Source organism: Canis lupus, chromosome 10 (assembly GCF_011100685.1).
Source record: "Canis lupus familiaris isolate Mischka breed German Shepherd chromosome 10, alternate assembly UU_Cfam_GSD_1.0, whole genome shotgun sequence".
In the NCBI taxonomy this organism is placed as follows: domain Eukaryota; kingdom Metazoa; phylum Chordata; class Mammalia; order Carnivora; family Canidae; genus Canis; species Canis lupus.
Genome location: NC_049231.1, coordinates 26,007,084 through 26,026,673, shown reverse-complemented (window position 1 = coordinate 26,026,673; position 19,590 = coordinate 26,007,084). Strand labels below are relative to the sequence as shown.

General features: G+C 38.5%; 1 protein-coding gene and 1 long non-coding RNA gene across 7 annotated transcripts in view; one reads left to right on the top strand and one right to left on the bottom strand.

Annotated features, from left to right (window-relative positions):
- The window catches only part of TNRC6B (trinucleotide repeat containing adaptor 6B), a 243,618-nt gene that overhangs the window by 28,450 nt on the left and 195,578 nt on the right, over positions 1-19,590 (top strand). For 2 of the 4 annotated variants that reach the window (XM_038550482.1, XM_038550476.1), the window contains exon 1: positions 18,504-18,587. The exons of the other annotated variants lie outside the window; for them this stretch is intronic. The gene's annotated coding sequence lies outside the window, so the exon portion shown is untranslated. Of the gene's footprint in view, positions 1-18,503; positions 18,588-19,590 lie in introns of those variants that run through there. 4 annotated transcript variants of the gene reach the window in all.
- LOC102156637 lies at positions 1,361-18,494 on the bottom strand. 3 transcript variants are annotated; one of them, XR_005365563.1, is made up of 5 exons: positions 18,359-18,494; positions 17,652-17,745; positions 9,322-9,440; positions 2,906-2,997; positions 1,361-1,465 (listed from the first exon to the last, which is right to left on the bottom strand). It is a non-coding gene; the product is annotated as an uncharacterized LOC102156637 (long non-coding RNA). The 3 variants fall into 3 exon arrangements; XR_005365564.1 differs by lacking the exon at positions 2,906-2,997 and having other exon boundaries at positions 1,366-1,465; XR_005365565.1 differs by lacking the exons at positions 1,361-1,465; positions 2,906-2,997 and adding an exon at positions 8,040-8,058.

Genomic DNA, 19,590 nt, shown 5'->3' with positions numbered 1-19,590 from the left:
AAAGAAATGGAGGATGATGGAAGTATTCTGTATCTTGATGGTGGTGGTGGTTACATGGGTGTGTAAATTCATCAAATTTTGTCTTAAAAGTCTTAAAAAGAGTTTTCAGAAATGAACATGTTATTCTAGCCCTGATTTTACCAGTATAGAATATAATAAAAAAATTACTTCTCTCCATCTGAATACTTTGCATCCTTATTAATAATTTATCTGTCTTAAGGAACTCCTTCATATTGTTGATATATATTAAAATCATACTTCACTAAAACCTCTCTCATATGTGTTATTTATCAACTTTGATATAACTCCTTCCTCTACTCTTATGTTGATTTTTTAAAAATATTCTCTATGCTCCCAGACCACTTTATTCATACACAGCACTGTGATAATAGCACTTATCTTGTTGTATTTTTTCTATTCAAGTGTCTGCCTCTCTGATTAGACAGTGAACTTCCCTTGCAGAGCCTTAGTCCCTTTTATATCTCTGGATACCACTATAGTAATTGGGTATAACTGGCACTCCATAAATGTTGTTTGGTTGAATACTAATAAATGAAGGAATACATTTATTCTTCAGAGCCCATCTCAGGTATGTGTCCTCCAACAAGTGTTTCTGATTTTCTGTTCCTCAAAGCTAGGTTAGGTGTTTCTGCTGGCTGCATCACTAATATTCTGTGTTTATCCATCACATTATATGTTACAGTGTTTTCATATTCAAGGATATTCACTGCATTGTTATTAATAGCAGTATAAAATGGGAAGCACCTGGGATGCCTCTGTGGCTCAGCGGTTGAGCATTTGCCTTTTTTTTTTTTTTTAATTTTTTATTTATTTATGATAGTCACACACAGAGAGAGAGAGGCAGAGACACAGGCAGAGGGAGAAGCAGGCTCCATGCACCGGGAGCCTGATGTGGGATTCGATCCCGGGTCTCCGGGATCGCGCCCTGGGCCAAAGGCAGGTGCCAAACCGCTGCGCCACCCAGGGATCCCGAGCATTTGCCTTTGACTCAGGGCTGATCCCAGAGTGTAGGGATCAAGTCCTACATCAGGCTCCCTGCATGGAGCCTGCTTCTCCCTCTGCCTATGCCTGTGCCTGTGCCTCTCTCTCTCTCTTTCTCTTTCTCTCTCTCTCAAGATTCATCACACACACACACACACACACACACACAGAAGCAGGCAGCCTGCTTCTCCCTCTGCCTATGTCTCTGCCTCTCTCTCTCTCTCTCTCTCTCTATCATAAATAAATAAAAATTAAAAAAAATAAAAACAATAATAAGAGAAAAAAGACAAAAGACTAGATTTTTTTTATTTTAAGAAAAGTAAAATGTGTATATACATGTATACATGGAAAAAAAAGACCAGTAGATTGTAGATGGTAGGAGTGCTCATTTCTTCATAGTGCATTATCAGAGATTTATTCTTTTTCTTCCTTCCACTTTTTTTCACTTGCAGAAAACAAGTTACTATAAACAGGGAAAAAGTAGTTATTTAAAATGTAATTGAGAGGAGACAGAGATGTGACAACTAAGTGTAATGAGAACAGAAAAAGGACAAAACTTGTAAAAAGTGACAAAGAGTAAAGCCTGTAGTTAATGTAGCAATATTAATTTCCTAGTTTCACTGATTATACTATGGTTATATAAAGTGTTAGTATTAGGGAATGCTGGAGGAAGGTGATATGAGAACTCTCTCCACTATCTTTGCAACTCTTCTGTAATTCCGAGATTATATCAAAATAAAAAATACAATTGAATGTTAATAGAATTCTAAACCCCTTAAGGATAGGGACTGGGTCTTATTCATCATGGTACACCTTGGGCTGTATCAGGCATATAGTAGATGCTTATAAAAGATACATGAGCTGAGATGGAATTGTATATTTTCTCAGTTTTGGCCATCTTAGTTATTTTGACTCAGGCTTCAACCTCCTAAGGTGATACTGAACTTCTAGTGTGTAGTCATCCGTTCATATGCTGAATTTTTTTTTAAAGATTTATTGATTTGACAAAGAGTGAGAGAAGCAGACTTCCCACTGACCACAGAGCCCCGTGTGGGACTTAATCTCATAACCCTGAGATTATAACCTGAGCTGAAACCAAGAGTCAGATGCCTAACTGACTGAGCCACCCAGGTGCCCCATTTACTCTGAATTTTTTGAGTGTCATGTCGTGCTCAGCCCCACAAGCACTGAAAGACAGTTTGCTGGCACTTGTAAGGCCATACGGAGTTAAGACATATACAGACGTTTATAACAAAGGGTGACTGTGGTAAGTGTTCCATAAAATATGGAGGTGGAGATTCTATAGCAAGCATATCCGCTTGGAAGATTAAAGGTTGCTTATCAAAGGAATGCTTATTCAGAGAAGTGAAAATTTGAATTTATGGTAGTAAAAGTCGACCACCATGTTTCAAGAAGAAAGGTAAATACCTTTATATTTAAAATGTGGCCTTTAGGGAGCCTGGCTGGCTCAGTTGGAGGAGTGTGCGACTCTTAATCTTGGGGCCTGAGAGTTCAAGTCTCATGTTGGGTGTAGAGATTACTTAAACAAATAAACTTTAAAATAAAATGTGGCCTTTAATTGAGATATTTGTAAAGAGGAGACTCTTTCATTGATTTGAATCATGCAGAGAAAACCAGCTCTTTGCTTTCTACTTATTCCTGAAGGCAAGGACAAGGAGAGGAAAGGGGTAGAAAGGAGGAGAGGAGGAAAGTGAAAGTAGTAGGATAGCTTTTCCCTGGGACTTTCTCCATCTTGATGTGTGTTTTAGAAGCCTAGAGGTGTGGACTACGGGCTTCTAGGTAGAAATCTGTATCATGAAGTTCCAGTGGTTATTATAACTAAGAGTCGGTGGGTTTTTTTTTGTAGTGTTCATATATATTTATAGATGTGTGAAACACTTACTGTATATGGTATATTCATTCAGTCATCCCACAAATATTTATTGAGTGGTTTATGGAGGAAGATGATCTCATTCAATTCCCACTGCAGGCTCTCTGTGGGAGAGGAGTCTAGGTTATCACCATTTTCAGTCTACAGGTGATGAGGTTGCATTTCAGATAAGTTAAGTGGCTCAGTGAGTAGCTTAGCACCACACAGCTAACTACCAAGTGGTAATTTCTCAAACCCCTGTCTTCTGCCTCCGATTTAAGTGCTCTTCCCAGTCTGCCTAGTGGTTAGTTGCTCAGATATTGTACTCAACATACATGTCTTTGAGTGCTAAATGAAATATTAAAGAGTTTTAATTCCTGGCCTGACCCAATCAGGTTAGAGCAAGGAAATAAGTCCTTTCCAACAATTAATTACTATTGAAAATCAGTGGGTTTTATTTGTTTTGTTTTAGTGAAAACTTTTATTAAAAGAAATTCTCCCTTTTAAGCCTTTCCCTTAGCCTTGAAGCTCTGGTATGCTTCAGGTAGTTCTGACTAGCAGAAAGGTATGGGGGAGGCACCTGGGTGGCACAGTTGGTTAAGTACCCAGTCTTGTTTTCGGCTCCAATGGTCTCGGGGTCATAGGATCAAGCTCCACATCAGGCTCAGTGCTTGGCTTGGAGTCTGCTTGGGATTCTCTCCCTACACCCTGCCCCTCCTGGTTGTGCTTGGTCTCTGTCTCTCTCTCTTAAATAAATAAATAAATAAATAAATAAATAAATAAATAAATAAATAAATAAATAAATAAATAAATAAATATTTTTTTAAAAAAAGGAAAAAAATATTTTCCAACAAAATGAACTTGGTAACTTTCATGTTGGTAAGCCAGTCACATTAGTCTGCCATTTGAACAAAATTCCTTTAAAGTCTCCTATTTTAACTGAAAACATTCTCTTTTTTTTTTAGATTTTATTTATTTATTCATGAGAGACACACAGAGAGAGGAAGAGACACAGGCAGAGGGAGAAGCAGGCTCCTCACAAGGAGCCCAATGCAGGACTTGATCCCAGACCCCGGGATCACGACCTGTGCTGAAGGCAGATGCTCAACCGCTGAGCCACCCAGGCATCTCTAACTGAAAAATTCTTATAGAATTTATATTCTATTTCATTAAATACTATTTTGTTATAAAAATAATTTTATGGTTATATTATTTATATTTAATCTCCAATCTCCATGAATTTTATTCTCTTACATGATATGAAATAGGGAGTCCAACTTGATTTTTTTTCCCAACTGGATAGCCAGTTTTCCCTGTGACATTTATTAAATCATATGTCCTTTCTTTACTTATCTGAAATGCCACCTTTATTCTCTACCAGATCCCAGTTTTCATATGCATAGATCTGTTTCTGGGTTATATTTTCCTGTATGAGGACCATGCTGTTTAAATAACTGTGGCTTTGAGGCATTTTTTGTTTTCTAATCTTATAATAATCAGCATTGACATTGAAGATCACACCTGTGCCTAACTACCAGCCTCATCTCTTGCTACTGATGCATAATCCACTCCCTCCAAATCTGGCCATATCCAATTCTCATGGTTCCTCAGGTGTTCCTTGCCTCATCAAGTGGCCATGGCTTGTGCAAGTCCCTCTCTTTGCCTGCCCTTTTCTCCAAATGTGATTAATTTGTCCTCAAGATCCAGTATAGGTTCTTCTTCTGTGAAGTCTTCCCAGATTCCCTCATAGGCTGCGAGAAACCTCCTTCCTTTATGTGTTCATAGTGTTTTATGCATAACTTTCTCATAGTATTATCATCTTTTGTCTCGTATCCAAAGCTCCTTAGCACAATGATACTCATTATGCTCAGCTGTAAAAAACAAAACAAAGGAATCCTTGGAAGCATCCTAGGTACACAATGCTCCTTCAAGTGCCTGCATACTTTTTTTTTTTTTTTTTTTTTTGCACGTACTGCTTCCTTGGATAAGATTGCCTAGCAATTTCCTGTTTCAATTTTCAGACTGTTTCAGGTCATCTCTGGAGGAGCCTTCTGGCCCTTTCTCCTCCTCAGAGTTCTCTTCTTCCTCCCATTGCGCTTTGTGCATGCCTCTTTTGGAGCGTTTCTCAGGATGCCATAGAGGGGAGTGCACATCTGGAAACATAGTGCTATTTAGTGGCTTGACTTTACAACTGAATGGCTTAAGTTCTAAACCTGACTTTATCATTTGCCCAGGTCCTATTCTGCTACCAGTTATTTAACTTCTATAAACCTGTTTCCTTCTGTGCAAGATGGAATAATAATAATCCCTTCCTCATGGGGTTGTTGTAGGACTAAATGGGACAATACCTCTGAAATGCTTCACCTTATATCCAGGTCATATGTGGCCCTGAATAAATACTACTTGTTATTATATCTGTCTCTGCTAGACTTTATATGAGACTTTCTCTTATTTATCTCTGAAACCCAACACCTACCCTAGAGCCTGGCAGGGAATAGACTGGTGAATAAATTACCAGCTGTCCTCAAAACTCTCCCCTCCTTGTTTTGCTTTTCTCAGTGGTGCCATCCGTGTCTTCAGTGTCATCTTCAACTTTCCTTCTCATTCAAAACAAAAAAATGAGCTGGGTGTTCATCATGAGCTAGGCACCATGCAAGGCTTTGGATGAAAAAGAGAAAAAGATACCACCTATCCTTTGGAACTTAAAGTATAGTAAGGGAAGTAGTGAAAAAATAAAAATACTAGAATCTGCGGGCTCAGCACTGTTTGCTCTACTTTGGTTTATGTTTGTACATTTTCAAGATACATTTTTGAATAATTAAATGAATAATTATAAAATGTTATGTACTGTAAAGAAAATGAATAAAGGCTGAATTTTGGGAAGGATAGTTGTAGATGGTCTGGGAAGTTTACATTTCAGCTGAGACTAGAGATAGAGAAGGAGCCAGCCAGGGACGAGGGTATTCCCAAGGGAGGGACTAGCATGTAGCATGCCATAGGAGAACAAGTCTTAGCATAGTCAAGACACTGAAAGGTTAGTACAGCTGTATTTGAGCGAGAGAATTGGAGAGAGACGTTGGAGGGCAGATAAGCGGAGACCATATCACTTATGCTTTTGAAGACCAAGAGAAGGTGTCCAGATTGTATTCCTGTTACAGTGCAGTGCTATTAAAGTAGTGCTCTACTTCCAGGGAGGGAATAGGCTGATTTCATTTTCTGTTTTTTATTTTTTTATTATTTTTTTAAGCTTCAGATAGTCCATTTATTTAGTGTACTCATGTGCACGTACTCATGTTCACACACTCATGCGTACACCCCACACACACGTACACACATTCATGGCCTTGGAAAATACTAAGCTTTCTTCTTCCTTCATTTTCCAGCAGAGGGAGAGTTTCTATATCTGTCAGAAACATGATAGGACTATTGTATATATATATACACACATACACACATATGTGTGTGTTTATACATGCATTTTCTGTTTTTTAAAGGTGTATAACAGAAAGATTGGAGGGAGACAAAGATGGGAGCAGAGAGACCAGTTGGGAAGCAGTTAGCAGTAGTTTAAGCAAGTGATGATAATAGCAAGAGAAGTGAAGAAAAATGAACACATTTAAGATATATTTTGGAGACAGGCTTGGGAACTTGCTAGTGGATTAGGCGTAGGTGAGGAGAGAGAGAGAGGAATCCAGATCAATGGCTTGAGACCTGTATCTTGTGTTATTTACTGAGATTTACTAAGGCAAAAATGTGTTGGAAGGAAAGTCAAGAGTTAAAACTTGATTACATTAAGTTTGAGGCGCTTTGAGGCATCCAAGTGGAAATGTCAATTAAGTCATTGAACAAAAGAGAACCAGAGTTCCAAGGACAGTTCCAGGCTACAGATAAAATTTTGGATGTTTTCACAGGATAATAATTAAAACCATGGAAATGGTTGATATTATTTAAGGAGAGTGTAAAGAAAAGGAGGATTGGTATTATGTTCTGAAGTTAACATTCAGAGACTAGGTCAGAGGAGGATGAAAATGAGAAGTAAGAGGAGTGAAAAACAGAAAAGAAATCAAGAGAGTGAGGTACCGCAGAAGCTCTGCATCTGCAGCCTGTGCCTAGAGCCATATCTGGCCATGGCTAGAGTTCAGTAATCACTGATTGAATGAAATCAAGAGATTATTCCAAAGAAGGAGGGAATGATGAAGAGAATTGAGAGCTGCTGGGAGCCCAGTAGGATGAGAGCATAAACTAGTCATTGGGTTGGCAGAACGAATGCATGTGGCTGGTTATGGAGGCTTCCAGAAGTCATGTTAGAATGGATTGAACAGAGCATGCATAGGAGGTAAGAAAGTGCAGATAGCATTTTTTTTTTTTTAAACACTTTAACAAAATTTGGCTGTGAAGTGAATAGAGAAATGGAGTAGGGGATCCCTGGGTGGCGCAGCGGTTTGGCGCCTGCCTTTGGCCCGGGGCGCGATCCTGGAGACCCGGGATCGAGTCCCACGTGGGGCTTCCGGTGCATGGAGCCTGCTTCTCCCTCTGCCTGTGTCTTTGCCTCTCTCTCTCTCTCTCTGTGTGTGACTATCATAAATAAATAAAAAATTAAAAAAAAAAAAAAAAGAAATGGAGTAATGTCCAAAGGGGGCTATAGGGGTCAAAGAAGAATTTTTGTTTCTTAAGAGAGGCCACACTAGAGCTTAAATATACACAGATGGGAATGATTCAGGAAAAAGTGTGTAATGGTTGATGGAGAAAAAAGAGAGGATAATTACAAGATTGGAGTTCATAAGTAGGGAAGAAGGGATGGGATTGGCGCATAAGTGGAGGGATTGTTCCTCAAGAGGAGACAGTTGGCTTCTGTTGAAATAAGGGAAAGAAGTGAGATTGGATGCAGATTCAGGTAGATTATACAACTGGTCACAAGAAGACAGATTTCTAGTCTTTTTTTTTTTTTTTTTTTTAAAGATTTTATTTATCTATTCATGAGCCACACAGTGAGAGGGGAGGGGTGCAGAGACACAAGCAGAGGGAGAAGCAGGCTCCATGCAGGGAGCCTGATGCGGGACTCAAACCCAGGACTGCAAGATCAGGCCCTGGGCTGAAGGTGGAGCTAAACCGCTGAGCCACCCGGGCTGCCCCTCTAGTCTTGATTTTAGATTTTGTAGTTCTCAATGAAGAATCAAGGACACTAGCTAAAAAAGATGAGAGTCATAGAGAAGGGAAAAATGAGTAAGAGAGAGCCTTCTTGGGGAGGGGAAGAATTAGGAAGCATTTACCAGTGAAATCTTGTGGATTATGAGTTAAAACTGCCTGTTTAGTGACTTCGAATTTATAGTGAAAGTAATCTGCCTACTTGAATGCTTTTTCATCAGTATTTTTGGTTTGTAGAGGATAGTTTCTTGAGCTCTGGCATTACGGAGTTTCAGAGAAAGACACCTTGGAAGAAAGTTGAGGGTTCTAGCAAGGAAGTAATTATAACTTTATGAAATCTAAGAGAAAAAGAAAAGGGGAATCTGGAGAGGGAGGATGGGGTCAAGGGATTGAAGGTCTTGTGGCAATTGAAAAATTGTTTTTCATAGGTCACTCGAATAAGTGACCTAGAAGGATCAAACAGTGGATTGAGTATGGAGGAGATGCAAGAGGGATTGAGTTTGGTGTGACAGTGGGAGTGTGTGGCTGAGGTACAGTGAAGGAAAGTGTCCTTGGAGCTGAGCAGTGTACAGAACAGAGAGGCCAGCAGTTTGGCTAGGTCACCCATTTGGATTTTGAAGTTATGTTGAGTGTGATGACTAATTGTGCTGAAGAGTTTAACACTGAGCCAGATGTGCTAAAATATCAGATAGTGGTAAGTGATGTGCACAGAATTAAAATTGGGTTTTGGGACAGAAAAGGGATAGACGGCTCCTTCTGACGGGGTGGGCAGGGCAGGGCTCTCTAAGGAGGTGTGACACTATGGTTAGATCTGAATGGTAAGATGGTTAGTGGAGGAAATAATCCAGGCCAAGGGAGCAGTTAATACAGACGAACCTCTCACCTTTGTAAAACAGAAAGGAGGCCTGTGAAGTGGAGCTTATTAGACCAATTAAGAAGAAAATGAAATGAGGTTGAAGTGCATTAGGAGCCAGAGGATAAAGGGTTTTAAAAGTCATGGTCAGAAGCTTAAGTGCCATGATGTGGTAGGCGGTCTCCAAGATGGCCCTGATCATCCTCATCTCCAGCTGTTCATGCCTTTGTGCAGTCCTCTCTCATGTGGAATAAATAGGGTTGACCTGGGTAACCAGTAGGATATTGAGGCAATGATGGCACTTGATTTCTGGTGCTAGGTTGTAGCTTCTGCCTTGCTCTCTTAGGCCACTCACTCTGTGAGAAGGTGGCCTGCTGGACTGTGAGGATATTGAAGTAGGCTGTGGAAGTTTTGTGTGGAAAGGAGCGAAGACCTCCAGCTTAACACTCACCATAGGAGGGAGCCCCTGTGAAAGGAGATCCTTCAGCCCTAGAGAGACCTGTAGATGACTGCAGCCTTTCACGCATACTTCATAAATATTCTGGTGTGTATCTCTAAAAGATAATGATTCTTTAAAAAACAAATATAATACAGTTACCACATCTAAAAACTTAATACACCAAAAAAATCAATATTCAGATTTCCCCTGATTTTATAAAGTTGATTTGTTTGTATCAGGGTTCAAACAAGCACCAGTTTACCATTTGGTTAGTATGTCTCCCAAGTCTCTTTTATCTCTAGGGTCCCCTTTCTTTTTTTCCTTCTTGAGTTATCTTAAAAATAAATTTGGCCATCTGTCTTACAGTTTCTCACCTTCTAGATTTTGCTAATTGCATCTCTGTGGTATGTTTAACGTATTCTTCTATTTTGTATTTTGTGTAAACTGGTAGTTGTATCTAGAGGCTTGATCTAGTTCATGTTCTTTTTATTTGGCAAGAATACTTAATAGGAAGTGTTTACTTCCATCAGTAGGCACGTAATAGCAGTTGTCTCATCTTACTGTGATGTTAACGGGTATTGAAGATCAATGCATAGCTATGTTAATTTATGTTATAAAATGGTAGTATTCTAATTTTGTCATTTGTCTCTATTAATTAGCTAGAGAAACTTTCCCATATCAATTCTATGGTTAATCTGAGGTAGACCTCATTCAGGAAAAGCAAGTTAAATGTTTGATTCTTTCCCTTTACTTACCAGTTTTCATAATAACATGGTTCCTAGCATTAATGGTCCAAAGGAGAACAGTCATATTTAAAAAAAAATATCATTATAAACTTAAGGGTTTTTAAGGTACTTAATAGATGTGAGTCCATTGCAGTGATTTTTTAAATTGATGCTTCACATTGTACTCCTATTCTTGACTAATAGGAGGAGCCTCTTCAAGTTGACCTCTGAAGACTTTTTATACTCTCCTTGCTTTTTGATTTGGCAGGATGTCTAGACTTATCATGTACATTTTCTGTCCCAGTCCTGATTCAGCCATTTCTTTAAGGAGCTCTGGTTTCTTTCAGTGGAAAAGGCTATATGGGAGTTTAGGATGCTTGGTCATGTACAGCAGTCTTTTTAGTAGTTGCTTATCAAAATCTATAGAGTTAGAAAAGGTGTTCTAATGGATAGAAATTTTATCCTTTTTCTTGATGTATGAAAATAACCACAGAGTGGTTTTGTTCATTTGTTTATAAGAAAATTGGAAAGTGAAAGCTTGAGTAGAAAAATAAATGAAGTTTTAACTTCCCTTTTAAATTATGTATCCTCTGTCTGCCATACTTTGTTCACTATGTGCACTGAAGAGAATTACTAATAAGCTTTTCCTATTCATGGCTACATAAACCAGGTAGTGTTTAAAGATTATTATTATAGCATTTGGTTGTTATATTTCTTAAGTCTCTTTTATCTCTAGATTCCACCTCTCTGTGGGCCTTCTTCATAGCATTTTTAGGAGACTGTGGTATTGTATTTTGGAAATTTTTGCTTTGTCATAATACCCTCAGCTTATGCTGCATCACAAGTGAAAAATCTTAGTTTTTGAGACAGGCATAAGGAAGCCTGGTTTCTGGATATTTTGATTACTGAAACTCACTTTATTACATATAGAGGGGAATAGATAATACAAGTTGAATGTATATTTAAAGTATAAATCAAGTTAGAGGGGAATGGAATAATGGAATAATTATAATATGACTCTGGAATGTAGATTTTTCCCCCCAGTGTTTAACAGCTTGATCCTTCCCTCTTTTCAGTATTCAGGATCTAGTTCAGCAGTTGTTGTTTTTTTTTTTTTTTTAAGATTTTATTTATTTATTCATGAGAGACAGAGAGAGAGAGAGAGAGAGAGACAGAGACACAGGCAGAGGGAGAAGCAGGCTCCATGCAGGGAGCCCAACGTGGGACTCCATCCCGGGTCTCTAGGATCACGCCCTGAGCTGAAAGTGGTGCTAAACCGCTGAGCCACCTGGGCTGCCCATAGTTCAACAGTTTTATATATGATGCATTATGCTTTTCATTCACTCAACAAATATATATATGTATTTTAAAGATTTATTTATTTATTCATAGAAAGCGAAGAGAGAGGCAGAGACACAGGCAGAGGGAGAAAGAAGCAGGCTCCATGCAGGGAGCCCGATGTGGGACTCGATCCTGGGTCTCCAGGATCACACCCCAGGCTGCAGGTGGCGTTAAACTGCTGCACCACCGGGGCTGCCCAACAAATATATTTTTTAAGATTTTATTTATTTATTCATGAGAGACAGAGAGAGAGACAGAGAGACAAGCAGGCTCCATGCAGGGAGCCCAACGTGGACTCGATCCCAGGTCTCCAGGATCATGCCCTGGGCCAAAGGCGGTGCTAAACTGCTGAGCCACGTGGGCTGCCCTTCAACAAATATTTTTTGAGCACTTGCTTTATACTATATATGGCACTAGGAACTGGGAGTAAAGAAATAAGCAAAACATATGCTCATCTTCACAGAACTCTACTGGGAAAAAGACAATCAAACAATTACATTACTGCATATGTAAGGCCAAACACTGATACATACATTTTAGGAAAAATACAGGGTACTGAAAGAGTAAGTGATCAGGGTATTTGACTTAGTCTGGAAGGTGAGGGAAGGCCTCTCTGAGAAAGTAACATTTAAGCAAAGATGGGAAGGAAAAGTAGGAATTGACCAGATGATCGTTTGATCATTTGGAACAAGACCCTTTGGCAAAGGGACTACTAATGTGTGTGAAGGTGCTGAGGGAGGAAAAGAGCTTGAAGCCTTGGAGGAACTGAGGAAAGCTGATTTACTGGAGACAGAAGAAGGCAGAGGGATAGGAGAAAGCCTACAGATGCTGGCAGGGCTGCGTCTGCAGGGCACTATTGGCCACAATCTCCCTTAGAGATTCAGAGGTACGACCACTTAACTGTTAGTGTCCCAGACTCCAAGGACCAGATTTCCACATGTCACTTTCCAGGACCCCTTGGTCCTTCTCCTGGGGAAAGCTTAGCCTGCTGGGAACTTTGACTACAGCTTCTCTCCCCCTACTTCCTGAAGGTTCTTTCTTAATAAAGGAATATATGATACCTGCTTATTTGGTACCTAAGAGGAAAGAGATTTTTTATTATAAACAATTATTTTTGGCTAATCTTCAGAAGCCATTACTCCAAGAATGTACTCTATATAATTTTCCTTTTAAAAGATTTTCTTATCTGATCCTCATATAGCAACTATATAAGGTAGATATCTATTGCTTCTTCACAATATAGAAAAGGATGTGAAGCTCTAAAAAATTAGATAATTCCCCTTGGTCCACTAATAAATAGTAAGACAGTAACTGGACACTGCGTCTACTAACTACAAACCAGTGGTCTTCCTGCTCCATTCCTCCATTCACTCTACGAGGATTTCTAGCACATTTTGATGTCAATATTTGCAGTCTATGTTTTTTTTTTTAATGGAAGAATAAATCATAAAAGCTTAAAAAGAGATTATGAGAGATGAAGGAAGGGAAATAGGGTAGAGGAGACAGAGTTAGGAACTAGACTGCTTTGACTATAGCTTATTTGTAGATTTGACTTGATGCAATGATTTAAATGATTATAAGGCAAAGTTAACTTAAAAAAAAAAGGAGTCCTTAAAAATTGAAAATAATAAGAAGCAAAGAACCTAAAATTTAAAACTCAGTCATTTGAGTTTTATATCCTTAGTGGTAACTACTGTAAGGACTTAAAAAAAAGAATTTCAAAAAACGATTATGACCACAAAACCTATATATTATTTGTGATGGTGTCAGTATTATTATTCTTTATTTTGAGACTGTTGTATGTGTATTGTCAGATAATACATATGAATAATTATGTGACATTTTATCATTTCCTGTGTTGTTGAGACCCAGAATCTCTCTCTCTCTCTCTTTTTTTTTTCTAAAGATTTTATTTATAAAATCTTTAAAAAAAAAAAAAAAAAAAGGGCAGCCCCGGTGGCGCAGCAATTTAGCGCCGCCTGCAGCCCAGGGTGTGATCCTGGAGACCCGGGATCGAGTCCCACATCAGGCTCCCTGCATGGTGCCTGCTTCTCCCTCTGCCTGTGTCTCTGCCTCTCTCTCTCTAGCTGTGTCTCTATGAATAAATAAATAAAATCTTTTTAAAAAAATAAAGATTTTATTTATTTATTCATGAGAGACACGGAGAGGCAGAGACACAGGCAGAGGAAGGAGAGTAGGCTCCATGCAAAGGAGCCTGATGTGGGACGAAGGCGGGAACCCGGGATCACACCCTGGGCCAAAGGCAGACGCCCAACAGCTGAGCCACCCAGGCGTTCTGAGACCCAGAATCTCAACATGGGTGAAAGGAGTTACAGATGTAAAATAAAAGAGGTTAATGCTGTTAACTTGATTTTTTTAATAGAGTATTTTTTTAGAACAGTTTTTAGGTTCACAGTAAAATTAAGCAGAAAGTACAGTGTTCTTACATACCTCCTTCCCTCCCCAGCTGCCCTAGTGGTTAGCATCCTGCACCAGAGTGGATCATTTGCTCTAACTGATGATACTACAATGACATCTCATTATCATACAAAGTCCATGGTTTACATTAGGGTTCACTCTTGGTGGTGTACAATCTGTATGTTTTGACAAATGTGTAATGATGTATACTCACTATTACAGTATAGAGAATAGTTTCATTGTCCTAAAAATCCTCTGTGTTCCCCCTATTCATCCTTCCCTCTTCAAGAGCCCCTGATAACCTCTAATCTTTTTACTACCTTCTAGTTTTGCCTTTCCAGATGTCATATAATTGGAATCATATAGTATGTAGCCTTTTTACCTGGAAATATAGTTTTAAGTTTCTTTCATGTCTTTTCATAGCTTGATAGCTTATTTCTTTTTTGCACTGAATAATATTCCAGTGTCTGGCCATAGCACAATTCATTTATCCATTTACCTACTGAGGGATGTCTTGGTTACTTCCAAGTATAAACAGTTATGAATAAAGCTGCTGTAGGTATCAGTGTACAGGCTTTTGTGTGGATGTACAGTTCCTTTGGGTAAATATCAAGGAATGTAATTGCTGGATTGTAAGACTGTTTAGTTTTGTAAGAAATCATAAGCCATCTTCCTAGGTGGCTATACAATATTATATTCTTTTCAGCCATGAATGAGTATTCCTGTTGTTCCGCCATCCTCTCCAGCATTTGGTATTGTCAGTGTTTCAGTTTTTGGCTGTTCTAATAGGTGGCTAGTGGTATCTTATATCTAATTTTTAAAAAAGATTTTATCTATTTATTCATGAGAGACACACACACACACACACAGAGAGAAAGAGAGAGAGAGAGAGGCAGAGACACAGGCAGAGGGAGAAGCAAGCTCCACACAGGGAGCCTGATGTGGGACTCAATCCTGAGACTCCAGGATCACACCTTGGGCTGAAGGCAGGAGCTAAACCACTCAGCCACCTAGGCGTCCCTTATAGTTTAATTTGTGATTCCCTAATGACATGCAAGGTCAAGCATCTTTTCATATACTTATTTGCCATCTGTATGTCTTCTTTGGTGAGGTGTCTCATCCAGCTCTCTCTCTCTCTCTTTTTTTTTTTTTTTTTTTGAGAGAGAATGAGAACATGAGCAAGAGGAGGGTCAGAGGGAGAGGGAGAAGCAGACTCTTCAATGAGTAGGGATCCCAACACAGGGCTTGATCCCAGGACCCTGAAATCATGACCCAAGTCAAAGACAGATGCCTAACCAATTGAGGAACCCAGGTACCCCCCCCCTTTTTAAAGAATTTGTTTATTGTTGGAAAGAGAGAGAGAGAGCAGAGGCAGAGGGAGAGGGAATCCCAAGCAGACTCCATGCCTGAGGAGTCCAATGCAGGGCTTGATCTCATGACCCCGAGATCATGACCTGAGCTGAAATTAAGAGTCAGATGCTCGACGAGACTGATCCACCCAGATGCCCCCTTTTGTTCATTTTTTTAACTGAGTTGTTCATTTTCTGATTGTTGAGTTTTAACAGTTTTTCATATATTTTGGATAATAGTCTTATCAGATAAATTTTTTATATTTATATATAAATATATAATTTGTATATATATTTTTTCTTATTCTGTGGCTTGTCTTCTCATTCTCTTGATTAACTGCATTTTGAATTGGAAGTTTTAGTATGAACTCTTGATAGATTTTATCTTTAAAAATACTGCCTAACACATTGCACTGAAAAGGCCTAGAAATAATGATCAACCGAATAGGTAGTATGTAACCCTAATGCCTCAATTATGATTTTGAAATGCCAATTCTCACTAAAAGGAAGCAGGATTCCTTGGATACCTGTTCCTGGCCTGCAGCAGGAATTGTACAAGATAAATGTAGAGATTCCTGTTATACCATATAGCAAGGAGGTCATCAAAGACTATGACAAGGGTCACATCAAAAGGACACAAGAGCACACACACACAAATTGACTCCCTTTGGTCAATGATGAGACATTTAGAATTACCAATAAAAACATTAATTGAAACATTTTTTTAGTTCATAAAGATACTTTAAAGAACCTCTTGTTTAAAAAAACGAAAGCTTATTAGTTTCCATTAGCTAGTGCTGCATAAAACGTATGCCTTCCTTTTCCAATACAAATTGATCTAGTTTCTAGATCTAAGTACTAATTTATAAGAATTACAGAGGACAGAACAACATATTTTACTTTCATTTCTTCGAAATGAATATGAACTACAACTGAACTGCCCTTGAGAGGGATTAAAATTTCCCGGTGGTGGTTATTTAAACAAGAAGTATTCTTTAATGTTGAATTGGTCGGCACTAGCTGTGGAAAGGCCAGATGTTGAGTGTAGAATGTATCTGATAAAGGAGGCTTAACATGTGGCTAGAATAGTAGCATTCTTCTGCAGGTTTTTTTTTTGAAATGTTTTCAATTTCCTTTTCCACTCGGGTTATGATTGCCACTTCCATGTAGTTGAGAGGAGATTATTGTTAATTTCATGTGATCTTGGAGTTCATCTGTTCTAGTTGATCTTAGTGCTGACAACACTGCAATGTGTGTCAGTGCAGTATAAGCATTACCACTCTTTCCAAACATTTTGATTTGGTTGGATAATCTCAAATCACTGTTGAGCTGCTAGCTAGATTGCTGTCATTTAATGATATCATGCACCGTAGAATTATTTATAATTATCACAAAGAAGAAGAAGACTATACTTAGTTATTAGGATAAAATTGTTGTTCTTTGGATTACTACAATAGCCTCATAATTCTTCCTTCTATATATAGCTACTTTTATCAATTAGGGATGAATTAGACTACATGTAATGGAAAACCTGGTTGCTTTAACCAAATAGAGATTTATTTTCTCTTACATGGTATAAAATTGAGAAGTAATTAGTCCAAGGCTGTTGCAGTCATTCCACAGTGATGTTAATGTCTCAGATTCCTTCTATCCATTCTTAGATGTGTCTCTTCTGATAGTGGTGAGTGCACTTCTCTGCTTGCCTACCCCCCAGCCCCTACAAGACGGGGGGAAGGGTGAAGTACAAAATCTGTACCTCATCTAGTGAAAGATATTTCATTGACCGGAGCTGTGACACATGGCCACCTCTATTCATAAGAAAGTTTGGGAAATCTGAGTACAGGCTTACCCCAACCAAATCTGGATTGCATTAGGAAATGTAGGCAACTACCAGCTTTTTCCATGTGCCCCTTTATTGTGTAATGTATATTTTCTTAAAGCATATGCTTCATTAATTTAGCAAACATTTACTGAGTACCTGCTCTGTGTCAAGTACTATGAATACATATATGAGTAAAGTACCCCCATTCTACCCATAGTTGGTAGGTGAGATAGACATCAAAACAAACACTGTACCTATGTATGCATTATAACCTATAACCTTCATGTTCAAGGGAAATGTCATTGACAGTTATAGTGGTTTATCCATATCCTTATCAGCTCACTGACCTAGTGACTTTAGCCTAGGCCTTCCATGTACTCTAGCTCCTCTGCACGCCTCTCATCCCTTACCCAAATATTTGTATTTTATCAAGCTGATTGTCTTATAAACACAAATACAACTATCATATTGATTTTAAAAAGTATTGTCTGTTGTATTGAACACATTGGCATCCATAATAAGTAGTCAGCCACTAAGTGCCCCCCGATTCTGGCTCAAAATTTTATAAGACTTCAGATTCCAGATCTTTAGACACAGGGTACTACTGAAATGGTTAATTATTTCTCAGGAGGTCTGCAAGGACAATTGTCAGCCATAAGTAGTGAGTTAGAATAAAGCTGATATTACCCAGTGAAGTCTAAGAAACCCTTGCTGTTATAGATGAGCAGAGAAGAGGTTCTGTTAATCACAGTGTTACATTTTTGGGAAGCCTCCAGATTTCCTGCAAAGACATGATGTTTCTGTTAACGAACTCTGAGTCAAACTTGTGCTGGCATATAGGTGGTGTGACATCACTGTACCTCAACAACAGAGTAAGTTGGGCTTGCAGGATGAACAGTGGGACTGGATTAGGGTGTTGTCTGAGTACTTGGTGGTCCCTCCGCACTGCACCCCAACCCAAACTGACTCTACCTCTTGTGTCTTCTAAGAAATCGTTTCAATATTTTGCTCCAGAACAATTTTAAATATCGTATCCATGTGTTACATAGGATGGGAAACATATGCCAACAAACGGCTATGAAAACCAAACATTCTTTCTTAATATTTATTAGCCAAAAAACATGTTACATTTTGGTTTTCAGTGGTGGGATTGTATTGGCCAGCCCATACATTGGCATGTGAACTTATTTTCTTACAAAAGCAATTGAAGGAATCTATTAATTTATTTGAGCAGCTCTGTCAACATTGTTCTGAAAAGAACAAAGTAGAATGCCATTCCAGTGTGCCTATCACAATAAAAGCTTTGATAATGGCAGTAAAGGTTATCAACAGTGGCACTGGACTTCCACAGGGATACAGTGAAGGAGGGAGAACAGACACCCTGCCTAACTTACCCTATTCAGTAGAGGAGTTTACGCTGGTGATGCATAGGGGTGACATAGCCATCCTGACATCTGACTGAGGAGCCTGGACTATATTCTCTGTGGGCGGGAGGCTTTAGAACTTTCGGACAAAGGAATGACATCACATTTACTTTTTATTATAAGAGCAATTCATGTTCCTTAAGGGAACTTGAAGTTTATGAAGAAGAAAATGGACAATTCCCCCATCTCACTCCTCAAGGTACCTGTGGTTTGTTGTATGTCTTGCCAGACTTTTCCCCATATGCTTTCATACTGGCTTATAATATATATACTATACTATATACATTATAAATGTGTGTATGTATATATATACACATATATATATAATCTATGTAGTATATAATATGTATGTGTTATATGTATACAGTTGGCCCTTGAACAACACAAGGTTCGGGGGACCAGTCCCCCATGCAGTCAAATACCCATGTATAACTTTTGACCTCCCCAAATATATAAATTTTGTTATGTATATGTTACCTATTATAATTATATATATTTACCAATAAGGGATTAAACTACACATGTTTTATGATGGCTCTTTTTTTTAATGTAATAAGATGTTGTGAACGTCTTCTGTGTTACACTGCCTCCTTCTTGGTAATGGCTGCAGCATATTTTGTTATTTCTGTTACCAATCTCCAAAGCGGTTGACTTTAAGACATTAAGGTTGCTCAGGATTAAGGTCGGGATTGCAAATAGTCCAAAAGAAGCAATGAACATCTGTATACAAATATATTTGTACACTTGTATTTTTGGTAAAATTCATTCTTAGAAGTGGAATTGCTGTATGAAAGAAATGCGTATTTTAAATTTTGGTAGATGTCATTTTATGCTGTGGAAAGGCAGTTTATATCCTCCCAGCAATATGTGACAGCACTGCTGTCCCCACACCTGGCCTTGGTCTTCTTAATCTTTGCCAATTTGCTAAATAAAAAAAAATCTTTTTTTTTAAGTATTATTTTTTTTACATCCTTTGTGTTTTTTCTTTTGTGAATTGTGTATTTTTTTCCTTTGGGCAATTATCTAATTAGATTTGTTCTTTTTTTTCTTTAATTTTTACTAATTTAAGCAATCTTTATACCCATCATGGGGCTTGAACTCATGACCGACCCCAAGATCAAGGTTGCACATCCCACTTCCTGAGCCAGCCAGGTGCCCTGGGTTCATTTTTTTCCTTAAGAATATGAGAGAATTTTTTTTAA